The sequence below is a fragment of the Uranotaenia lowii genome, chromosome 3 (assembly GCF_029784155.1).
Source record: "Uranotaenia lowii strain MFRU-FL chromosome 3, ASM2978415v1, whole genome shotgun sequence".
NCBI classification, from domain to species: Eukaryota; Metazoa; Arthropoda; class Insecta; order Diptera; family Culicidae; genus Uranotaenia; species Uranotaenia lowii.
In genome coordinates this window covers 152,006,070-152,031,511 of record NC_073693.1, presented here as the reverse complement: position 1 = coordinate 152,031,511, position 25,442 = coordinate 152,006,070, and the positions used below count along the sequence as shown (strand labels likewise).

The 25,442-nt window shown below is 36.5% G+C and overlaps 1 protein-coding gene across 1 annotated transcript in view; it reads right to left on the bottom strand.

Annotated features, from left to right (window-relative positions):
• Positions 1–18,853, bottom strand: part of LOC129757722 (cuticle protein 8) — a 52,890-nt gene extending 34,037 nt beyond the window's left edge. The window contains exon 1 of the mRNA XM_055755010.1: positions 18,257–18,853. The gene's annotated coding sequence lies outside the window, so the exon portion shown is untranslated. The remainder of the gene's footprint in view (positions 1–18,256) is intronic.
• Between the last annotated feature and the right edge of the window lie 6,589 nt (positions 18,854–25,442).

Genomic DNA, 25,442 nt, shown 5'->3' with positions numbered 1-25,442 from the left:
AGTGGGCCAGGAACCACACTTTTGCGGTCAAAATTGACTGCAGGCCAGAGGCTTCGTTGTAGCTCATCGGTGTCTTCGACAAAGTTTATCGAATATATTTGCGCTATACATTGATGGATTTGAATTAGTTCTATTTTTTCCGCAAGGTGGCGCCAAAATCTAACTTTTTACAGGAGCAAGATACAGGCATGGTTTCTTCAACAAAGTTGTTTATTATACCTTTAACGTCAACTTTGTAGAACATTGTTAAGCTCTATGTTGTGTACTTACCTTGCAAAATTGATAATTTAAGAAAACCTTGCAAAAAATGGTTTTTATCGCCTATTTTTGTTTTTAGCTATACAATACCTCAAATTTCCACAGTATTGGATTGGAATAGACTCAAATAAGATATTCTAGTGGAGAACTTTTTCGGTTCGCAGATTTTTTCTGTTAAAATCGCAAAAAATAGGTTAAAATTATACATTTTTCAGATTGCAATAACTTGCTTGCGAGCAATTTGGCGCACCTCATTTTTCGAGAAATGACAGTTGTGATTATGATCTAAATGTATGTAAAAAATGTCAGTGGGTTCTCATGGGTTCCTTGTCAAATGATTATATAAAGTTGGTTAATTTTCAATACAAATTCACATATTAAAAGACCTTTTTCAAAGAAAATATCCGCTTTTCTCGTAGAAAAGTCGTTTTTTTTCGTTCAGTTATTGGATGAATCTATTGCTTGTTGAGTCGATGCTTGAATAAATAATTCAGCACATTTTTTGCACTTTTAGTCAAATTTGTAAAAATCAAAATTTTTGAACATAATTTTAAAAAACAGTTTTAAATTTTTTTTTATTTTTTAATAAATTTGTCCAAATGTGCTTAATCGCTTAATTAAGCATCGCAATGGACTAAAGCAATAATAAATCAACGAAAATTCGACTTTTCTACGAGAAATGCGGATGTTTTCTTTGAAAAAGGTCTGTTAATATGTGAATTTGTATTGAAAATTAACCAACTTTATAAAATCATTTGGCAAGGAACCCATGAGAACCCGCCGACATTTTTTACATACATTTAGATCATAATCACAACTGTCACTTCTCAAAAAATGAGGTGCGCCAAATTGCTCGCAAGCAAGTTATTACAATTCGAAAAATGTATAATTCTAACCTATTTTTTGCGATTTTGACAGAAAAAATCTGTGAAAGGAAAAAGTTTTCCACTAGAATATCTTGTTTGAGTCTATTCCAATCGAATACTGTGAAAATTTGTGGTATTGTATAGCTAAAAACAAAAATAGGCGAAAAAAACAATTTTTTTGCAAGGTTTTCTTAAATTATCATTTTTGCAAGGTAAGTACCCAACATAGAGCTTAACAATGTTCTACAAAGTTGATGTTAAAGGTATAATAAACAACTTTGTTGAAGAAACCATGCCTGTATCTTGCTCCTGTAAAAAGTTAGATTTTGGCGCCACCTTGCGGAGAAAAATAGAACTAATTCAAATCCATCAATGTATAGCGCAAATATATTCGATAAACTTTGTCGAAGACACCGATGAGCTACAACAAAGCCTCTGGCCTGCAGTCAATTTTGACCGCAAAAGTGTGGTTCCTGGCCCACTGTGCGACGTTTGCTCGCGACGCCTCGCTCATGGAGATGAAAAACAAACCCTTCAAAAAAAAGAAAGTCTCTAAAAATGAATGCCTGACTCAATTTCAGATTTCGGCAAAACAAAATTTATATGTTTTATTGGATCGGCAAAATGTCAATCTGAGTCACATCAAGGCGTCATTCATAACATGTGCTGTACAAATGAGCTAGGAATCAAGAAGAAAAAAAATCACATAAAGGTTCATATCCCAAGTAACAATTTTAGCTTTATTATGGTCAGCAAAATGTCGTTTGGACCATAGCATTAATCTTCATAAAAAGCTAAAGTACATTCTATAACATCACCTGGACTCTAATAAAGCCAAAATTAGGCTATTTGGCCCTATCCTAGGAACGTCATCATGACCAATCATTGTTAGTCATCAATATTGGTCACCAAAGCTTTTAAAAAGCTATTATAAAACATGTTAGAAATTTTAGTTTTTTTCGGTTCTGTCAGTTCTCGGAGTTTTTTTTTATTTTTTCCAGCAACCGTAATGGTTGATGAATGATGATTGCATTATTCAGATATGAATCTGGTAAAATTAATAGCTAAAAAAACTAATGTTTTACCCATATAATGAGCGTCTTTTCTACTGCCAGTCAAGATTTTAGGTAAAATGTATATGAAATAGTATCTTAAAATAAATGCGCCTCGTCAAATCTGATGGTCAATCATGATGGGATTGATGGAAAAAAGGCCTGAAAAAAAATTTTCCAATGCTGGCATTGTGAATCCATCAACATGGCGTCATTTTGTACCCTTCGATTTTGCAATCAACATGGCGTGAGTCAATTCATAGTTTTATTATGGTTTAATGATGACCCCAAAAAAAGCTACGATTTGACGTTTCTCTCGCAAGCAAACCAATTACACGCTAAGGTTGAGTTCCTCATTTCGAGTTGTTAATCATTAGTACAGTAAATGAGGACAGACTTTTTGAATGAAAAGGGATTGGTTTTCAATGACCCGTGGAATAAATCATGAGTTGAAGTTAAATTTCGTTGTCTGACGCCATCTTGAAATCCAAGATGGCGGCTTCCGCTGAACTTTAAAATGGTGTAAATGACTTGAAATCGCATGAAACCCCAACAAAATGGGTATCGGGTGAAAGTGCTAAACGAGTAGAAGTCTAATTTCGCTATCCGACGCCATCTTGAAATCCAAGATGGCGGCATCCGCTCAACTTTTGCTGACAAAAAGTCGCATTAAACCACCGCTATACGAGTATTGAATGAAAAGGCTAAGCTAGAAGATGTCGATTTTTTTTCTATCCGACGCCATCTTGGAATCCAAGATGGCAGCTTCCACTGAATTTAAAATGCTGTTAATCAATGAAAATCGCTTGAACACAACTTTTTTTCACGTAATACTACATTTAAACTACTATTTTAAAACAATTTAGACAATTTTAAATCACTTTTATTATTTTATCATTATGTTTCTAATGCATTTAGAACTTTTCTTGTTTTGTTTATAGTTTTTGATTTTTTTGCCATTTATGTAATTCTTTTATTCCTATCATGCTATTATGTCTAAATTGTATTGGTCTTATTCTAGCGAAAACTATAAGGTTATGTTGTTTCTGTTAACCGTCTGATTTTGGCACATGTGCCAAATTCGATGTTTCCAAAATCGAATGTTGCCAAAAACGAACGGGGTCTTTATTGTGGTGGTTTTTGTGGGATTTTCAGTCACTTACAGATTTTCAGAGAAACGCGAAAAGAGATATTTGACTTCTATCATTTAGCCTTAGCACCCAATACAATATATTTGGGAGTTTAAAGCTATTTTCATTCATTTAGAGTATTTTTAAGTTCAGCTGAAGCCACCATCCTGAATTTCAAGATAGCGTCAGAATGCAAAAATAAACTTTTTATAGCTTATCCCAATTGACAAATATCCATATTTTGGAGGTTTCATTCAATGATTTAGAGCATTTTTTAAGTTTATAGAAAGCTGCCATCTTGGATTTCAAGATGGCGTAAGATAGCAATATTCGACTTCTACTCGTAAACCCCTTCACCCACTACCAATTTGGGTTTCATGTCATTTTAAGTCATTCACTACATTTTAAAGTTTAGCGGAAGCCGCCATCTTGGATTTCAAGATGGCGTAACATAGCGTAATTCAACTTCTACCGGTTGATTTCTTTTAACTTATACCCCTATAATATAGATTTTATGCGATTTTCAGTCATTTACAGTATTTTTTAGTTGAGTGGTAGCCGCCATCTTGGATTTAAGATGGCGACGGGCAACGAAATTTGACTTCTACTCGTTTATTACTTTCACCTTATATTGTGAAGGTTTCACGATATTTTCAGTAATTTACAGCTTTGAAAATAAAAGAGGAAGCCGCCATCTTGAATTAATGATGGTGTCAAGCTTTTTTTCCTACTATTTGGGCCCTTTCACTCAATACTCATATTGTAAAGATATTCATACCACTTTCGGTGATTTCAAGTTTTCAAAGATGTATTTTTTAAATTTAAACTCAAAACCAACACGCATAACTTACCAAAAATGTGTAAAAATGGGAGTTCCAATTCAAATATGTGCTATCTAATCTGAGCGTGTCCTGTTTTGACATTTTGATCGAGAACTGTCACTAAGTTTTATGGCGGTTTAATAATCAGGCACTGAGTGCTATTATAGAACATGCAAAAGAAAGCTTGAAGCAAACGTCTAAGTTTGTGTTTTATTATAGTTTTAAAAAAGCATTCATAACTCTTTCAAAATAACTAAAACAGTATGTTTAATAAAAGTTTTATTAGCGTTTTCAAAACCATCTGCAAACATATGGTCGAAAAAAAATATAAGCATTCTGCATGACCATAATAAAGCCGTCATAAAACGAGCTGCACAAAAAAATGCCATAATTAAACCATAATAAAACTTCCTAATGCTAGTTGGCATAATCTGTGTTACTTGGGATCGCCACCACTTGCATTGAAAATATGCTTAGTTGAAAAATACGCGCCAAAATATTCTCACTGATCAGTATGCTATGCCATAGTAACTATCCTCTCACGACGTTGGCCCGCGACGCCTTGACCTTGGAGACGAAAAACAAACCGCCCAAAGGAAAAAAAATCTCGAAAAAATGGAAGCCATGACTTTAATTTGATTGAAAAAACTACAAATTGAATTAAAACGGACAATTGATACGATTTTTGGTTATTTTTATTCGATATAAACCGATTCGCATGTCTACAGAATATTCTAAAAATAATTTCATTTGAATCGTTTGTGCCATTTCGGAGGAGTAGTACTACAAACACCGTTACAAGAGAATTTTATATAATAGAAGATTATACGGCTAATAGCATCAAAGCATCATCCGTCAAACATAACACCAGAAACATAATGTATGAGCATGTGTTAATTCTTTGAATTCTACAAACAGACCTAGATTATTTTGTTATTCCTTATTTGATGAATCTACGCCTCACCGTTTAGTGCAATCATAATCATGAAAAAAAGAAATAAATGAAAAAAAATCACCTCGACCCGGATTCGAACTCGAGCCTACTGATTACCTCTCCGACATCTTACCAATAGACCAAATCGTCAGACGATAAAAGTTAAGCTGTAGCACTATTACTCAGTTGACTTCATCGAGTCGAATTCGCTGCTAGAATCCCCGGCAGAAAACGCTCATTATGCCTTCATTAATGGTGCTCATACTGCCTCGGGGGGTTTCTCATTATGCATCTATAGTGACTGGTTTTCAGCTTTCGGCAAAAATTTTTAAAATGCATTTTTAAACGTTTTGATCTACTTTTTCAAGTTTCATCCAATAAGGCATTAGACTATTTGAGTGTCTAAACACGAAACAATGATGTAATTCATCAATGATCAAAAAAAGATTTTAACATAATTTTTTTTAACGTTTTACAAAACGGAATTTATATCTTTCCAAATCGCTTCTTAGTACTCAATGATGATAACTTTTTGATAAAATAAATTGATTGTCTTAATCCGAGTTGCTCTGTACTTGTTCACTGATGATCTACCTTGTTTACTTTAGTTTGTTAAAGGAGTATAACTTGTTATGCAAAATATATTCCACTTAGTAGTATTCGTCGGAATAATCAAAATTGCATTTTTTTTTTAAATCAATTGAGAAAAAAATAGTAAGATTTCCGTCTTAAGGTTTGTAACGATCGACTAGCTCAGGCGGCTCGAACACTCAGGGTCGGCGCTGCAAAGGGATGGCTCAACAAAAGGTCACTAGGGAGAGGGACCGCGCCCCAGAAAATTCCCCCCCAGAACCCTTCCGAGGTATATCGGCTCGAAAGAAGTAAATTTTATATATTTTAGATTTTACATTATTTTATTTTTAAGTTTTTTTTTTTAAACAAACAAAAAACATAAATTGAAAAGGGATTACGGTGCGGCCGATCTGCTGCAGATGATCCCCCGGGCAAGTTGAGTTAGCCACATGATGGGCTTCATGGGTTTGAGGTTAGGTTGCTGGGTCTGGGCTTGGTCGACAGCCAAAGCCGGAGGCCACTTAATAAAAAAAGGAAGGTGTTTGTTACCTTGGTTGGTGGGTGGACCCCCCGGCTTGTCTGGACAGTGTACCCGGATGGCTTGGATAGATGGCGTCCCCGGATGGAGTGAAGCAGCGGGCCGCCTGGTTCGGCTGGACGGCGTGCTGCTCGGTTCCGCTGGAAAGGGAGCTCCCCGGTTCGGTTCGTCGGCGTTTCCGGATAGTAGGACCAAACGGCGCGCCGCCTGTTTCGGCTTGACGACGTATCGCCGGGTTCGGCTGGACGATTGGCCGCTTGGTTCGGCTGGACGAAGAGAGTCGCTCGGATTTTCGGGACCACGTGGTTGTTCGATCTGGCTGGACGGCGTGCTATCTGGTTCGGCTAGACAGCGTGCCGCTCGGTTTGACAAGGCGGCTTGCCGTATGGTTACGGACGGCGTGCCGCTCAGTTTGGCTATACGGCTGGCCGTATGGTTACGGACGGCGTGCCGCTGGGATCTGCAGGACGGTGCGCAGTTTGGATTTTGCTGGATGGCGTGGTTCGGCTTGATGGTGCTCTTCGGGTTCGGACCGCTTGACAAGGTCGTCTCTCTGGGCCACTTGACCGGAATCCGATTAATGGGGGCAATTGGCGACCCTCCCAAAAACGGTTTGTCTGATGGATTTCGGCCAACACAGTTTAATGCTCCACGCGGTCACCGAACTTGCACTACTCTTGATCTTGGACAACGACGCACCGTCCTCGATCGTAGCCAAACTTAGAATGACCAACGGATCTCATCTTCGCCGCTTTCTCTCCTTCCTTCTTCTTCTCCGGAACTTCAGCTGTCATCTCCACGTCATCTTCATTTTGAGCGCACGAGTTATGGTGCGTTACGCTTATTTATCGTGCGCTCAGTGTTGAGGGGTAGGAGTTAGAATTAGGGATGGACAACGGACATAATCAAATAACCTTCCTACCAGACAACCAACAACTGTTTAACAATGTACCTAACTTGTCAAAAAAGGAGCCTTAAAAATACAATATTTATTTAAATTAATTAAATATATACATGGGATGGGTTCTACAAATTTACAACGATTGCTACCAGTACGTGTGTACGGTAACAGGTTGAACTGAGTTCTTGGGAGTAATTGAACCTAATATTCGGTTTTCCAACGGTTATTTCACGGATATTCAATCCGCATTTGTCGGAGTCTATCTCAGAATCTTTAATTGGGAACGGTTACAAACCAGTTTCAATCATGTTGAAGCCTACACATTTTAAGCAGATTTTGGTATGTTTATCATTCTGCGAAAATGGCATGACATCAAAATAGCTGCGATTAGGTAAACTGAAAATTTTAAGGAAAAAATCGTTACGTAACGATGAGCATACCTCCCCCCCTCCCCTGTGTCACAATTAGTAACGCTCGAGCTTACTCCCTCCCCCCCCTAGGAGGGTTACGTAATTTATGGATGCCCCCTATCTGATACAATCTTGAATTTTTATCTTCTCAAACCTGAATATAACTGATAATAGCTTGTAACCTCCGTAATCAAGAGCCGAAAACAAAATTCTGCGCCTTTGATAAAAACATTCTCCAATTCTGTGATTTAAACCTCAAATTCTGCGTCGGTTTTCTATGACTCTATGTTTATGAAGTTCGTTGAGAAATCATGAGAAACGTCAACAAACTTGGAACTTTCTTTTTTCATGAATTAAAGTCATGCAGTGTCTTAAGTGAACTTTTTTTTTATTATTTTGGAATTCTGTAAAAGATGTAAAAAATGTTTGAAAATTCTAATGCGAAATTTTGTTCAAAATTCTGTAATATTACTGATTTTTCTGTGTATTCAGCAACCTTGCCCATAATTTGGGTATTGGGTGAAAGAGCAAAACAAGAAGAAGTCGAATTGGCGGCTTCTGCTTAAGTTTGAAATGCTGTAAATCGCTGAAAATCAAATAAAAGCCCTACAATATTGGTATTGACTGAAAAGGCTATACATGTAGAAATTGATGTTGGTACTCTGACGCTATCTAGAAATTCAAGATGGCGGCTTCGGCTATTCTTTTCAAACCTGCATGTTATTGATTTATAACACTAGTTTATAATTTAAAAAAAAATCGTGAACTTTTTTATCGACCAACATTTTTAATGTGAAATCGGGGGCTGAATCCGAAAACGAAATTTAAAAAAATTCTCTGTAGAGCAGTTTTTGAGTAACGCTCCAAATATGAAAATTTGAAAAAATAAAAAAAAGTACTTTTACTTAGATTAAAATATCTCGGACTGGATAGCAGTAGTTTGAAATCTTTTTTTTGCTTATTATAGGCGATTAAATTTTTTATCGATCATTTCAACTTCATTTTTGCCTATAGTCAACAGTATTGTTGATATTCTTGACTTTATGATAAAAAAAATTATGAAAAACGCTTTTTTAGAGAAAATTTTGTTTCACCGGAAGTTCTAGACTCGATGGTAACATTTTAATAATCTAATTTTCTATTGACCATAAATGTCATTTCAAAACAAAAATTTCAAGTAGTTATTTATCAAAATCGGTTGAAAATTGAAGAAGTTATGATTACTTTACCGCAATAGTAATTTTTGCGTTTTTTATAATTTTTCCTATCATAAAGTCAAGAATATCAACAATACTGTTGATTATACGCAAAAATTAAGTTGAAATGATCGATAGAAAATTCATTCACCTTTAATATGCAAAAAAGATATTTCAAATTACTGCTATCCAGTCCGAGATATTTTAATCTATGTAAAAGTACTTTTTTATTTTTTTTTCAAATTTTCGGGAAGAAGTAGGCGATGGTTTGTCGCATTTTTCGTTCCGTCGCGGTGAAAATTAAATTTTCGAAGTTTAAGTAGTGTTTTATTGCAAAATGGTGATCTTTTCTGGGATAAGTGGATAATGCATAGCGATCAATATTTGCATGTTTAATTGATTGTGCCCGACCCGATTCTTCGTTGATTTCGTCCACCTCGTGACATCGTTAAATGATTCGCTACAAGAGGAAACACACATGCTACTTCAACAATTGGTGAGTTCGTTCCATTATCCTTCTCACTCATTTGTTTTGAACTGATGCTGAAATCAAGGAGTATCTGCCTGAGAATTTTCAGGAGCCTACAATATTAAAAATTCTGAAATACCGCTTATTAATTTATAAAGAGATTGTGATCCCCAGCAATTTGCAAGGTATGCTGAAGAGTTTGTTTTTCTATTTCAACCTTCTTTTTCAATTGAGGAAGTACAATGTTGGAATCATTTTTGGGCTTCGTGTATAAAGTTGTGTTAGAATTACCATTATGATTTGATAACAAATGGCTGGTGAAAAGTGAGATACACTTAATAATTACGTCAGAAATCGTCGTAAAACTAGGGAATTCTTCGATTTTTCTGTGCCTTGGAACCCGAAAATTTATCTATGTGTTTTATAATTCATATTCCAGGTTTAAAATTTCCGTTAATTACTTAAGCTTTCACTGCTAGAGTAAATTGGCGGTAAGTTATTGAATGATATGAATTTCTTCGTTATGATTCATATCTATGGCGACACATTGAAATTGTTCAGATACACAGTCAGTCATGGATGTGTATTTTCACAATTATTCCGCAAAATCTTTTGGAAGAGTTGATTTCAAAAGATTTTGTAGTGGTACTAATTTTTTCATTGTTCTTCCAATATTCATTAATTCATATTCATCCATAATATTATGGATTTCCGTGCAGAAAAACCTCATTTCCACCCACAGAAGGACGAATCCACATGGACCACCATCAAGGAGCACAATAAATTTTAGCGAATGTGCTTCCAACATGAATATTTCGAAGATTTTATAATCATGGAAACGTATGGTACTGTTGTTCATGTTTCTTCCTCCCTGTGTTCCAGTTGTCTCTGCGTCCAATACTGCACAGTGGGCCCGGCCGTCTTAAGATGAGTAGTAAATGTACTTTTACTACTCGCCGGGATGCTGACAACATTTGGCTGTGTATGTATCCTAAGCATAAGCATAAGCATTTTTTTTTTTAATTTTCATATTTAGAGCATAACTCAAAAACTGTTCTCCTGATAATTTTTTGAGTTTAATTTTCGCATTAGGCGCCCGATTTCACATTGATACCTAATGACCTTTAGTTTACTAAGTTCAAAAAAAAGTGTAAACTAGTGTAATCTCTTGAAACCCCTCTGTTGTGTCCGGAGGATTTGTCGCTTCACTTTTTTCTGTTTTTTCTTCTTCGAAACTGGCGTCCAAATTTTCGACAAACCGTCCAATACAACTTTACTTTATCAACTGACTTTATTCGTCGTTATTGTTAGGAAAGCGAGAGCAAGTCTGCTAGCACTACACACATACGTTCATACGATTTGAATTAGTTCGCTCTTGACTCTCGCACGATGTTGGAGCGAACGAATTTCCCAAAACTAGTGTTTATGTATCCAAAGTAGTATTTTGTGTCAGAAACTCAAGAAACTTCGCGAATTCGTTCAAGGCACGTTAGTTCACAGACAACATACGACTAATGCAATAATGAATGTTCTTTTAATAGCATACAAGCTTTCAAGATACTTAAATGATCAAAAAGGCTACTTTTGTTTCACTTTGTTCTTACATAAGTTCCTATATCCCATAATATGGAAATAAGTCGAAAGGGCTAAACTAGAAGATGTCGAATTTCGCTATATTTGTCGCTATGAATTCCAATATGGCGGCTTCCACTGCACTTCAAAATGCTGTAAATCGTTAACAATCGTATGGAGCTTCCTCAACATGGGTATTGGATGAAATGGCTAAACGATTAAAGGTTGAATTTTATCTTCTCACGTAATCTTGTGAATCATTGAAAATCGAATGAAATTTTCGACCATTTACAGCATGTTAAAGATCAGCGCAATTCAACATCATGAGTGGCGTCAATTAGCGAAATTTTACTTAAATTTGTTTAGCCATTGCACCCATATTGTGTGAGTTTCATTTTTAGCCGTTTACAGCATTTTAGAGTTCATCGGGAGCCACGTGAACGTGAATGACAAATGTTTATGTCGGAAGTAGAAAATGAAAAGAATATTGTATTCTTACTCTACTGGAACAATTAAGAAACAAACAAACAAACATCTTAGATTTCATGATGGCCATTCATTCCGTTTTCATTACGCGTACAAAAAGCAAAAATTCCTCTGACATCATTCTCGGTAATGTTGAATTTCCCCAAGTTCTAGAAAGTTTAAATTTTAATGTGAGGCCCAAAAAACCTTCGTTCTCAATATTTCCTGGTCCTTCCACATGCTTCAAAATCCACCACTTGTTAGAATATTTAGAACGTTCAATCGCGTATCGTCAGCTTTTGATTTTCATTTATCCCGCAACACATTAAAACGTAAATTTCACATAGAGCTTCACATAGAGTTACGAAAACTTAGGCTTATACTTAAATGTACAAATATTTCTCGATTGTATTGTGTGAATTTCAAGTACTCGATGTATCATTTGGATTTAAATTGTAATCTGTTGATGCAAAAGATAAGGGTTTTTATGCGCATATGAGAGGGATCCAATCCAACTTATATGGGCTTTTTCCCCTCCAACAAAGAAATAAAGAAATAAAGTATTGCTCTTTCTATTGAAATAAAAAAGTTAGACTTTAAAATTTTTTTATAGTGGACTTTGACTTATTTTTAATTCTTTCAAGTTTGGAAGCATGCTCAAAGAAGAAATTGTTCTGAAGACACGGAAGCAAGGCGGGAGCAATTCATGGGAGCTTTTCATCTACATGCCCTCTAGCCTAAAATTTCAACACCTTTCAAGCTTTCTCCTATTGGCGCACTAATGCCTGTCTATCCACCTTACTTTCAAATTTCTATAAAATAAATTCTCTCTAGTTTTCATTCCGCCGCACATGCCATTAAAATTATAACCACAACCCTATATTTGCATCATCCCGGATGACGATTTTGTTTGTTTATTAAGAAAAAGTTTGCCCCTGTTCCAGTGGAGAAAACGAAAAAGCTTTTAGAGGCTGTACTTGAATAAATATAACGCTTGCTTTCATAAATAACATTTGAATGAATGAATGGCAATTCATTTTGTTTTCAGCGAAACTACTTATTAATTCATTATTATTTCCCTATCCCAATTTTGGCCATTCCTTATCTCAACCAGCAGCGTGATCGGACGTTTCCTCGGATTAATCAGTTGTTTTGAGAAAGTCTTTGTTCTTTGTTCTTAATTTCTTTGCTCGTAAAGAGTTTTCAAGGTTAACGAAAAAACCTAGAAAAAAAGTAGAGTGTGCTTTGAACGTTTAAAACCAGCCTCGTCGCTATGGCGACAGAGGGGTTTCGTAGAGGAGACGATTTCCCAGCACTGGGATCGTTAATGGCAAATCGTGGTGAAGTTTGCTACATAGTTGTGGAGTTCGATAAAGAGAAAGCGGAAAGTGATAAGAAAAATTTTTCCCTGGCCGATGTATCACCATTCCTAATTCATCGATCCATCATAAATTCAATTGGAGATGTGGAGGATTCACGTGCAGAACAAAATGGCGCGCGTATTGTTCTCAAAATAAGAGGCAGATCAAAACGTGAGAAACTACTTCAACTATCTCAACTGGCTGATGGTACTAGGATCAAAACCTTCGAGCATCCGTCGCTGAATTTCTGCAAGGTAGTAATTTTTGCCCCGGAGGTGAAGAGTGTTGATGATAAAATCATTTTGGAAGAGTTACGAGATCAACACGTGGTACAGGTGGACCGTATAAAAAAGAAGGTGGGTGAAAAGCTTGTCAACACTGATAGCATCGTGCTGACTATTAGACAGCAAACGGCTCCGGCTTTTATCAAATTCGGATTTACAAAAAAACCAACACGAACATATTATCCCCGTCCTATTCGCTGCTCAAAATGCCTTGAGTATGGTCATGTCGCACACAAATGCGAAAAAGGAAAAAAATGTAAAAACTGTGGAAAAGATTTTCATGGCGATGAATGTGCACTTCCTCCTGAATGTATTAATTGCTCTGGTCCCCATCCCGTTACATCTTCCTCTTGCCCTGTTTTCAAATCTGAAGCAGCCATCGTTAAAATAAAAATTGATAACGACATCCCCTACCCCTCAGCTCGCCGTATTTATGCTGAACGAAATGCACATAAATCATATTTAGATGCTTCAAGAAATATCTCAAATCGATTAAACGTTTCTCAAGTTATCCCACTTCCTATCCGCCAATGTGGTTGCAAATGCTCTTGTCAATCTCAATCTCTTACTTTCGCAAGTTCAACTGACACACCAATAGTTACATACAAATCTCCAATTGCTCTCTCGAAAGCTCAACCAAAAAGCTCTGAAAACACTCAACCCAAATCTCAATCTATTCCACACGCAAGTTCAACTGACTCATCAATAATTACTAACAAATCTCCAATTACTCTCTCAAAAGATATTGTCCCTCTCACTCAACCAAAAAGCTCTGAAAATACTCAAACTAAATCAAATACCAATATTGTGATAACCGAAACTAAACAAAACCCTAAAACTAGAAGAAACGATCAATACTCTCAGAACATAAATCGATCAACAAAATCACGCTCTCCTGTGAAAAACCCTCTTTCACCTAATAGTAAAGAACCACCTAGCAAACATATCCGGAAATCTAGTCCAACAATTGATTCTCGCAGTGATGCCGATATGTTCGATGATGATGTTGATGATAAGTTTATAGATAATATTTAAAATGTTTGTTTTATTTGATTTTTTTTTCTCTCATAACTTTCATTTTCAACATTTTACAATGGAATTTGAATGGTATAAACTCTCATCGAAATGAATTAAAGCATCTTATTTCTGATCATAACCCTAATATCATAGTCCTACAAGAAACTCATCATAAGAAATCCTTCGACTTAAAAAACTTTTTTGTTTACGACAAAAAAGGTGTTGACTACAACTCAACTTGGGGTGGAGTCTCTATTGCAGTTTTAGAAAATATCCCACATACTCAATTGCCCTTAGATACACAACTACAAGCTGTTGCAATCCAAATTTTGTATCCTTTTAAATTAAATATAGTATCCCTCTACCTCCGAAATGGACATTGGAACAAATCTGAAATTTCGAATTTAGTTAAATCTTTATCACCACCTTTTTTAATATTAGGAGATTTCAATGCTTGTCATCCTGATTGGGGAAGCTCTGAAGCAAACAGATCTGGAAATATTATTTCAGAAATAATTGACGAAAACGATCTGATTCTATTAAATAATGGCTCTGGAACTCACTTCTGTATAAACTCAGGAAATATTTCTAATATAGACTTGTCAATAGGCAAAGGAGAAAAAATAATTGATTTTTCATGGAAAGTTTTAGACGATCTATATGAAAGTGATCATTTTCCTATAATGATCTCGATTGATAATGAAAATATAAACAGTAAAAATAGACGTACTCATTGGATAACAAAAGCAGCAGATTGGAATACTTTCGAAAGAATAGTTGACGAAAATCTTCCAGCAGGGGGCTCAGCGACAATAGAGGAAATAAGTAGTATTATTTTTGATGCAGCCCAACAGTCTATTCCTCGAACTTCAGAAATCCCTCCTAAGAAAAGAGTTCCTTGGTGGTCAGAAACAGTTTACTCCGCTATTAAACGAAGAAGAAAAGCTCTTCGGGCTCTTAGGAATATTGGGAAAGATCATCCTGAATATGCTAGTTTTCTCGAAGAATTTAAAAAAGCTAGATTCGAGTCCCGTTCTATAGTGTGGAACGCAAAAAAAGAATCATGGGATACTTATACTTCAACTTTCAATTCTGACACATCGCCTTGCGAAATGTGGGGGCGTATTCGAGCGCTTCGGGGAATCAATAAAACATCCAAAATAACGATAATAGAAACCACTGAAGGACTAACTGATGATCCATTAAAAATAGCCAATACACTTGCTGAATGTTTTGCTGAGAACTCTAGCAGTACTTCTTATGATTCCGAATTTTTAGTTTACAAAAATAGTAAAGAGCAACCAATTTTTTGCAATTTTTCTGAAAAAGAATTATATAACAATCCGTTCTCTATTGAAGAATTAATGATAGCTCTTGACAAGGGCAAAGGTAAAAGTTGTGGACCTGACAACATAAATTACTCCATGTTGCAACATCTTCCTTTTCATGCAAAACATACACTCCTTAAAGAATACAACCGTCTTTGGACAGAAAATATTTTTCCTCAAATATGGAGAGAGTCACTCGTTGTACCTATCCCGAAACCAAACAAGACTCATACTGATCCTAAAAATATACGTCCGATTTCTTTGATTGCCTGCCCTTCCAAAGTAATGGAAAGGATGGTTTCTTCCCGACTTGCATCAGAGTTACACAAAAGAAATTTGATAGATCCACGACAAATAGCTTTCCAGAAGGGAAGATCAATGGACGAGCATGTAATAACATTGATAGGTGATATCAAAGAGTCGTTTAGGAGAAAATATATTACCGATGCTGTTTTCCTAGATATTTCGAAAGCCTATGATGTAACTTGGCGTTTTCTGATACTCAAGCAATTAAAAGATTGGAGAATTGGTGGAAATATGTTTCGATTCATTAAAAATTTCCTTCAAGAGCGTACTTTTAAAGTTGTTGTTGGTAATTGCATGTCGGATACCAAATTTTTAGAAAATGGTGTTCCTCAAGGATCGGTTTTAAGTGTTCATCTGTTTTTGATAGCAATCAATTCTGTATTTAGTTACATTCCACGTGATGTTAAGGTTCTAGTTTTTGCAGACGATATCGTTTTGTATGTATCCGGAAAAAAGGAAATTTATTGCGGAATAAATTGCAAAAAGCTCTTACAAAAATAGGAAACTGGTCTTATCGCTCAGGTTTTAGGATTTCTCCAGAAAAAACTGTTGTTATGCGTTTCACAAAGAAAAAAACTACTGTCATTCCAAAAATCTTAGAATTGAACGGATCCCTTCTGAACAATGTAGAAGAAGTTAAATGGCTCGGAGTGGTTTTAGTACCAAATTTGAGCTTTTTACCATTTATAAAACAAACTGTAATGACATGTTCTAAAAGATGCAATATACTGAAAGCAATATCAAATATAAAAACTGGAGGTCAATCTAATGTAATTCTTAACATAGGAAAAAGTATTGTTTTTAGCAGACTTTTTTTTGCCATTCCTGTATTAATTTTCTGTAACAAAAGTCTTTTAAAAAAGCTCGAAGTAATCTACAATAAAGTTGTTAGACTAGCTATAGGAGCCTTTTGCTCTAGCCCAATCAAAAGTATTATGGCTGAATCAGGCCTTCCACCTTTTGAATATGTCATGTTGTTTAACACTGCAAAATTTTTCATTAGGTCTCAAAATGTTGAAAATGAAAATGTCAGAAGGGTTATGAACTACTCTTTTTTTATAACAAAGAAACAAGAATTAGAATTTCAATTAAACTGGGTTTTACCATCTTCGGAAAACTTACAAAAATACTCATACAAATGGAGTTCAGCGCCTGCTAGAATCAATTGGAATATGTTAGCTTACCGTGATAAAAATTTACCAAATATTGTCATCCAGAAAAATTTTCAAAAAATTGTTGATCTAAATTTCCAAAATCATTTAAAGTACTTCACTGATGGTTCAAAAACAAGTAACGCTGTTTCCGCAGGATTTTTTCATCCCCAAAATTGCGTTTCCCAATCCCTTCCACTTCCTAACTTCATCAGTATTTTCTCCGCAGAGGCTTTCGGTTTAATGACAGTATTAAAAAAAATAGAAAATGCCACCTTACCACACGTCGTATTCACTGATTCCGCTAGCGTTTTGCTAGCTGTTGAATCATGTGACAGTCGACACCCCTGGGTCCAAAATATAACAAAAATTGTCCGAGAAAATGACCATATAGATTTGTTTTGGGTCCCTAGTCATAGGGGCATTTTTGGTAATGAACAGGCTGATCTTGCGGCTAGAAACGGATTGACTCTTGAACCTTCCTTAATTCCTACTCCTCAACAAGACATAATTAAAGAAATTAAAAGAAAAGTTGGCATTCTATGGGATGATGAGTGGACAAATACAGCAGACAATAAACTTAGGGAGATAAGATGCACAACACGCCATTGGGAATACAATACCACGTCAAGACGAGAAGAAGTTGCAATTCGACGTTTAAAAATAGGACATTCATGGGAAACTAACAGATCATTGATTGATAAAAGCGACATGAACTGCGAAGTTTGTGGGGTAAGAAGAACCGTAAAACACCTTCTATTGGACTGCAAAAAATACGAAAATCAAAGGCAAGAATGCGAAATTGGAACAACGATAGGCGATATTTTGGCATACACAACAGAAGCCGAACATAAACTAATAAAATTTATAAAATCAAGTGGTCTTATCAAAAAATTATAAAAATCTTAATATTGTGGTAGTTTTAAGGCTTAATGTAATTAATTTTAAGTAGTTCATAAGTTAAGACTCGAATGAACACTAAGTATTTAAAAAGTCTCAAATAAAATTAAAAAAAAAAAAAAAAAATTTTGGCCATTAAACTTCTTCGTTGGACTTGACAAACCCTAACACAATTTTGCACGTGTAAACATAAATTTATTTGCTGTGTAGTTTCAGCAAAAATTTCATCGATTTGTATCTGAAGACAAGCAGAAACTTCTTCTATTTGAATTCCAGAATAACTGTTAATATCATAAACAACGAATCCAAATAAAATTCTTATAAAAGTCAAACGAGCACCTCGAATATTGTGAATAGCCTGGCTGATGAGGCGCGTTATTTAAAAAAATGATTTATCACTGCACTTTATTGCATAAACTTCTAACAAGGCATTTCAATCACTGAGAACAGACTCCATCAGATTGATTGATCATCATCGTCACTCATTTTAGAACCATAATAACGAATGGGTATAGAGAAAACGTTGCAACCGTGACTTTATTTGCAAACTTCTGCTACAATTGACAAAGCACGACGACGGTTGAAGTTTGTGCCAACCGTATTCCGTACGGATTGATCCAGCTTCAATGAATAAAGTAGGGTTTCGATCCTGGGGGTGTAGTTTTTTCTTTTTCAATACAATGGGAAGTTCGTTCGACCTCTAGTTGAATGGTTGAAGACATACCTTGATTTTCAAGAGATGATTAATGAAGCTTGTTGGTTCTAGAACTGTGGTTTAGAAGCTGTAATTTTCCTCAAACAGCATAATCAGAACGCAATATCCAACTGCCTGCTAGGGATTTAAGTTTTCACTGGCTTGAGGTTGACACTTGAATTGCACTAGAATGAATTTGGTTTGGTTGATTAGAGATGGGTCCTCGATGCGAGTTTTCTTCCACTTAATAAGTCACTCTTTGGACACTAATTATGCTTCCCAACAGAAATAATCTTCTTCGACTGGCTATCTGCAGAATCAGAATCCACTTGGTAGAACCATTCCCGAGCACCGTTATTTGCCGACAACAAACGGTGGCATCCGCGTTCGATAGTTCGTTCCAGTGAACGAAATTACTCCGATTGATGTTGAAACCTGACTTGATGATCGAGCGGCAGAAAAATTAGGATTAGGGTGCAGCGATTACAGTGCCAGACCTAGTATAGGTAACTCGGGGCATCATCATCATCAGCAGCAGCATCACCATAATCATCAATGAGATGACGATCACTAGCACCTTCACGGGACAGACAACTGCCGCATCTTCGCCACCCTCCATTCATTCACAGTGAGAGACCCCAAAAGCTGCAGCAGAACCGAAAGGCTTGTTTATAGGGTGTACAAGTGGTTTAAAAGTTTACAAACACTTTGACTGGCTGTGGCTGTGAGGAATCGAAGGACGGATCCGGTAAGTATAGTGTCGGTTCCTTTTAGAATAGGGTTGTTCTCGATGCTGACAGAAGTTGGTTGAGGGTTGGTTCCAAAGGGAATTCCGATACAAGCAGTGGCCGTTAAATTTTAGACCAGCTTCTGAGAGAGGATGCCAGCAGAAGGCGGAAGTATTAGATTTTTCATATTGAACCCTGCTGTGCAACTGCGCCGCGAACGATCGGCCAATGATGATGATTGCTATTAGTCCTCAGTGACGCAAGGCGTACAAACATGAAATTATGAGATGCCATCGATCATGCAGGGGTGTCTTGAGATTCAAAGTTTTGAATTTTATAACAATCACTTTACAGGATTTGAACTACTTTTTTATCTTAGTTTTCATAAGTTCGCATGAGACTTATGCAGTAGATAAGTATTTAACAAAAATGGACGCATTCAGTGAACCTTTTTCTATCAACCGAGGTGCAGAACTGCTTGACCTATAAAGAGATCACATTCTGATCTAATTCTCAGAGATCAGTTCTAATCTCAAATTCATTCATTTAGATTAAAGGGCTACATGTAAGGTTACCGTATCCTGCAACGTTAAAAAAACGTAGAGCAGAATGAGGATACTTGATCCCTGGGAATACTTGATTCCTTCGCTTTATCTCGCAACCGGAATGTGTTACAAATATAAAATGTTCCAGAAGAATGTACCAAATGTAACAAAACAACAATTCTGTTGTCTCAAAAAATTGAAATTTTATTTTTAGAGCTATTGAACTTTGTTTGAAAAATTTAACAAAATGTGATATTATGATATTTTAATTACTTTAAAATGTTTTCCACATGGAAAAGTTATAACACAAATATTTCTCAATATATCAATATTAATAATGTCATATTTTCAATGCAATATTAAACTCTCATTTTTTTTGGAAAAAGTGTTCTAAAACGAATGTTTTGGTTTTAATTGATCCCTAGAGTCCAAAAAGATGTTTTTCTCTTCTGAATGGATCGTGATCATTGGTTATCACAAATGTATTATATTTGCTCAATAACTAATATTTATTAAGCAATTATCTGTTAAATAGGACTGAAAATACTGCATTTATCTAAGAACTAAAATTTGTGCCTTAAAGTCTGCAATGACTATAGCGTAGTAAATAAACTTTTAGAATCCACTTTGACTGATACTTAAAAACTAAGAAATGTGAACCAACATGGCAAAAAATAGTCAACGGACTTTTAGTATCCTGTAACTTAAAAAAATATCACTTTTTTCGACTCACCAATATGCTTCTAGTTCATCAACGGGTTTATGTATAGTTGTAGTTTTAAAAGTATAAAAACTTGAAATTACACAGTGTCAAAAAAATGCAAAAGACTGCTAATTTTATGCTTATTTTATCCAAAAAATAATATGATGAGAATAAGAAAAGGGTATCAAGTATCCCCATTCTCCCCTACTGTGTTTAAATTTTCGAACGTCATACAATAGAGTAAATGGAAATTCAAAATAATATTCATAAACGAATATACAGTACCTACTCCGTTTCCGGATTCTGCTTACAGATTTCAATTTCTGGTTCTTAAAACAGATCAATAGACGAAGGTATAGTAATACAAGTTTACAGTTAATCAGAATTCTAATACTAATAAATTAACCGATTGAAAGACAAGATTCCCTATATTTGAGATCGCGTATGAATTGAAATCGAATATTTCAATACCGTTAACTGGGGGAACATTGATAACCTTTTTAATTCATTTCCGAATATTTTGGAAGGGTTTGCTTTTTTGTAACACTAAAAAATACTTACTGAGGTAAGGGGTATAAAGCATGAGCATTGATAGCAGAATATTCAAACGACATTAGTGGCTATAACTAAATATTTTTTCACGAAACCAGATTTCATGTTTCGGGATAATTTTTATCATTTTGGTTTTAACGTATCTCAACATCATCAAAATTATGGTTTTGATGAAAATTAGCACTGAAGGTTTAAAACATCTATAACAGTATATTTTTAATTGGACTCACTTGAATTTTTGAGCGCTTTCGTTTGAAAACAAATATACTCAAAAGATGGATTATGTTATCGCATACATTTAGGGGCAGAAATCATAAACCTTTCTCAATATTTTTTTGGCCTCAAATACAAATAAAATTATACCATCATGCAATTCTCTTGGTCCTCCCACTGTTTCTCTGTTCTTTTTTTATTCACACTCAACCATTTGATAGGGTTTTTAGCCATTTGTTCTATACAGGCTTTCTCATAGAAAATGTCCGTTTTTTTAATCCAAAAATTATCACAGAATGACCATTAAAATAACTTTAAATCAATACATATCAATATAAAGCAAAAAAGTAAAACTTTCATATAAACAATCCATTTGTTTAAAATACTAACATTTTATCAGGAGATGTGTTTGTTTGTGAGTCTTTGAAAAAAAAAAACAGATATTTTAAAACTTTAAAACTACATTTTAAGTAATATAAAAAAATCTCCAACTACAAACCAAATTTAGCCTCTTATAATCAAAGGTTTGAAGAACCTCTAAGCTGAATGAAACTATGATTTCAAAGTAGTCGATGATTCCTTTGAATTCAGCTACAGTACTGTAGCTACAGTACTGTAGCTGAATTCAAAGGAATCATCGACTACTTTGAAATCAAATTTTGCCTATTTGAAACTCAGTTTAAAGGTTTTCAAACGTAGAAAACAGTTATCAGATTTTTTAACTTCAGACTAAGTTGATCAAAGTTCCCCCAGTTTACGGTACTATATTCAGATGAAACTTTTAAAGATAGCAAATGGTTCTGAAAATTCGTATTTCAAATTAAGTTTTTGTTCATCAGTCACATTTGGACAAAAAATTATTTTCCTTTTTTGAAACTTAGCAGTAATAATGAGGATTTCGACATAATAGCTCGATTAAAAATCGACAGAATCCAAGTTGTCAATATAAAAACAATTAATTTGAATATATGATTAAAAATATTTGAGACTGCTATATGATAAAAAATACAACTATTTTTAACTGATGGATAAGCAGTAAAACCTTTGATCGAAATTAAGATTCAAAATGAAGAAATTAAATGCAAAATAAACTCTCGTATCATACTCTTTCCAAAACAAGATAAAATGATCAGATTAAAAGTTAAGACCCAGAATTCAAAACTCAGAGCTCAAACACAGCATTCTTAACCATAATTCTGAATTAAACATTCAAATGAACATAAAATTTTTAAATCTTGTTTGTTTTTTAAATTTCGAATGAAATTACATCTAGCAAACCTAAGGTTGCCAGAATTTTTTCAGCACATATTCGGGCCGGACAATCCGGGCAATAAAGCTTTCATATCAAGATAATGCTTTCATATCAAAATCTTCGTTATTCTAGTTTAGAAAAAAAATATCTTTCATAAAATTCCTGCCTAATTTTACCTGCTTCGAAAACATTAATTAGAATTATTTTGATATTCAATTTTTTAATATAAAAATTAAATGTAAATTAGTACTCGTAGAATATGAAATATCTAAAATTATTACAAAAAGTTAAAGCAAGGTTAGCTAAATTATACCACTCTAGCTATATATCAAGATTATAACTCAATCTGATAGGATAAAGCCAAAAAAAAAATTGTGTCTGGCATTAAAGTTTTCATGTTTGCATTTTTTTTTATTAGTTGTTAACCCAGGTGGTAAATTCATTTTACGGATTGCATTCCAAGGCACGGCGAGCCACCGCGTCCCCCCAGTTTGTTACTCTGGGTCCATGGGTGCAATTGGACGACGCATGATACAATGCTAAGGAACACTGTACCTGCTACGCCATAAAGTCCACCTGGGACCACTGACCTTTGTTCCCATTTCGAACTGTTTGACACACTATACTTCGAGCTTGATGAAAGCACCCTAGGCGATGAACCGACTGTACGAGCGCTATTGCAGGTCACATCTGTTGAATGCAAGGACTTGGATGAGTTTACCACTGCAGAGGAGCTCGAGAAAGCACTCTCCAGCATACCTGGTATGAGTAATGAACCAGTAGCTACAAAACTGAGAAATGTGTATGGTGGAATGCAGTTTGCGACGATTCGTCTCTCGCCAACAGCGGCCTACATTCTACTGACGGCAGGGAGTGTAAAAGTTGGGTGGTCAGTGGGGCACTTTAGAACCGCACCCTATAGCGAGGTCGCACAGCTTCTGCTGGAGCAAACGGTAGGCGAAAAGAAGTGCGATGTAGCGCTTTTATCAGAACCATACCGTCTGGAAACGGTAATTGGACAGCGGACAGGTCCGGATTAGCTGCTATCTACGCCACGGGACGTTTTCCTATCCAGGAGATAGTGGTAGATTCTCGGCACGGATTTGTGATTGCTAAAATCAACGGCATCTTCTATTGCAGCTGCTACGCTCCACCAAGATGGACGATCGGGGAGTTCAACACAATGTTGGATGAACTCACTCACGAACTGACAGGAAGGGCTCCTGTGATAGCAGTGATAGCAGGAGACTTGAACGCTTGGGCGGTTAATTGGGGTAGTAGGGGCAACAAACAATCCTAGGGGCCTCAGTCTGCTAGAGTCCTTCGCGAGACTGGAGGTTGAGCTGTGCAACACTGGATCTACCAGCACCTATCGCAAGCATGGAATACCAGACAGAACGTCAGTGATAGATATCACCTTTGCGACCCCATCATTAAAAACTGACATGAATTGGAGAGTGTGTGACGATTATACCCACAGCGATCACCAGGCGATACGTTATAGCGTAGAAGACCGAAATCCGGTGGCAGTAAGGCAACTGCCAGTCCATGAGCGGAGATGGAATACCAAAGTTTTCGATAAGGAAGTGTGCACCGAAGCTGTCAACATGCAGGAAGCATCGCAGGTCCATAATGCTGAGCAGCTGACGAAAATGATGGTAGCGGTGTGCGACATGACCATGCCCAGAAGGAATACACCGAAGTAGTGGCGACGACCAGCTTACTGGTGGACCTCAGAAATAGCTGAGCTTCGTACTAGCTGTCTAAAATCCAGGCAACGAGCTCAACGAACAAGAAACGAAGCCGACAGAGAAACGAGAGGTACCGTTTACCGAGCAGCCAGGGTGGCACTTAAGCGAGCTATTAAAACAAGCAAAGAAAACTGCTACAGAGCGTTATGCCAGATCGTAGATGATAACCCGTGGGGCCAAGTCTATAGAGTTGCACTGGCGAGATTTGGGGGTCCAAGGGCGCCAATCGAAAAGTGTCCGGAAAAACTGAGAGAGATCGTTGCACTTACCCCGTATGATGCGGGTGCCCACGACATCGAGCCAGTAACGAACGAAGAACTTGTGAAATTCGCTAAGAAACTGAATAAGGCCCCTGGTCCGGACGGAATCCCAAATGCAGTGCTGAAGGTGGCGGTACAGACCATTCCGGATACTTTCAGAGTGGTGCTACAAAATTGTCTCGACGAGGGTTCGTTTCCAAATTCGTGGAAGACGGCGAAGTTGGTGCTTCTACCGAAACCAGGAAAATCTCCAGGGCATCCATCATCATACAGACCCATTTGACTGCTGGACACCCTTGGTAAGCTACTGGAGAGGATAATATTAAACAGACTTATTTTCTACACAGAAGGCGGAAGTGGACTGTCGGACAGACAGTTTGGTTTTCGGAAAGGGAGATCTACGGTGGACGCAATCCGTATGGTGACAGGGTACGTGAAGCGCGCTTATGAGAAGAAGCGGACAGGTGTTCGTCATTGCGCCATTGTGACGATCGACGTTAAGAATACCTTCAACAATGCCAGCTGGGAAGCGATTGCCAAAGCGCTTCACAGGATGCTTGTTCCCAATACTCTCTGCAGGATAATAGGAAGCTTCTTCGAAAATCGAATCCTGACGTACGAAACCGAAACTGGGTTACGATCTACTGCCCTAACAGCGGGTGTTCCACAGGGTTCCATACTCGGACCTGTGCTTTGGAATGCCATGTATAATGAGGTGTTAACGCTGAAACCACCAGCAGGCGTGCAGATAGTCGAATTTGCTGACGATATCGTGCTCATGATCACCGGCGAAACAATCGAGGAGGTAGAAGACCTTGCATCGGTGTCCGTAGAAAGGGTTGGCATCTGGATGAAGGGAGTTAAGCTTCAGATAGCTCACCATAAAACCGAAGTTCTGCTCGTGACCAATAAAAGAGTTGTGTCGCACATGGAGATTACTGTTGGAGGCCACACAACATCTTCGAAACAGCAGCTGAAATACCTTGGAGTAATGGTCGACCATCGCTTAAGTTTTGGTGCGCAAGTCAAATACTGTTATGAAAGTGCATCGAAAGTCATAGATTCATTGGCCTGGATTATGCCGAACTGCCATGGTCCAAAGAGTAGCAAGAGACGTCTCCTTGCGAGCATAGCACTGTCGAAACTACGATACGGAGGAGTGGCCTGGAGCTCTGCGATAGAGGTAGAGCGCAACAGATCCAAATTACGGAG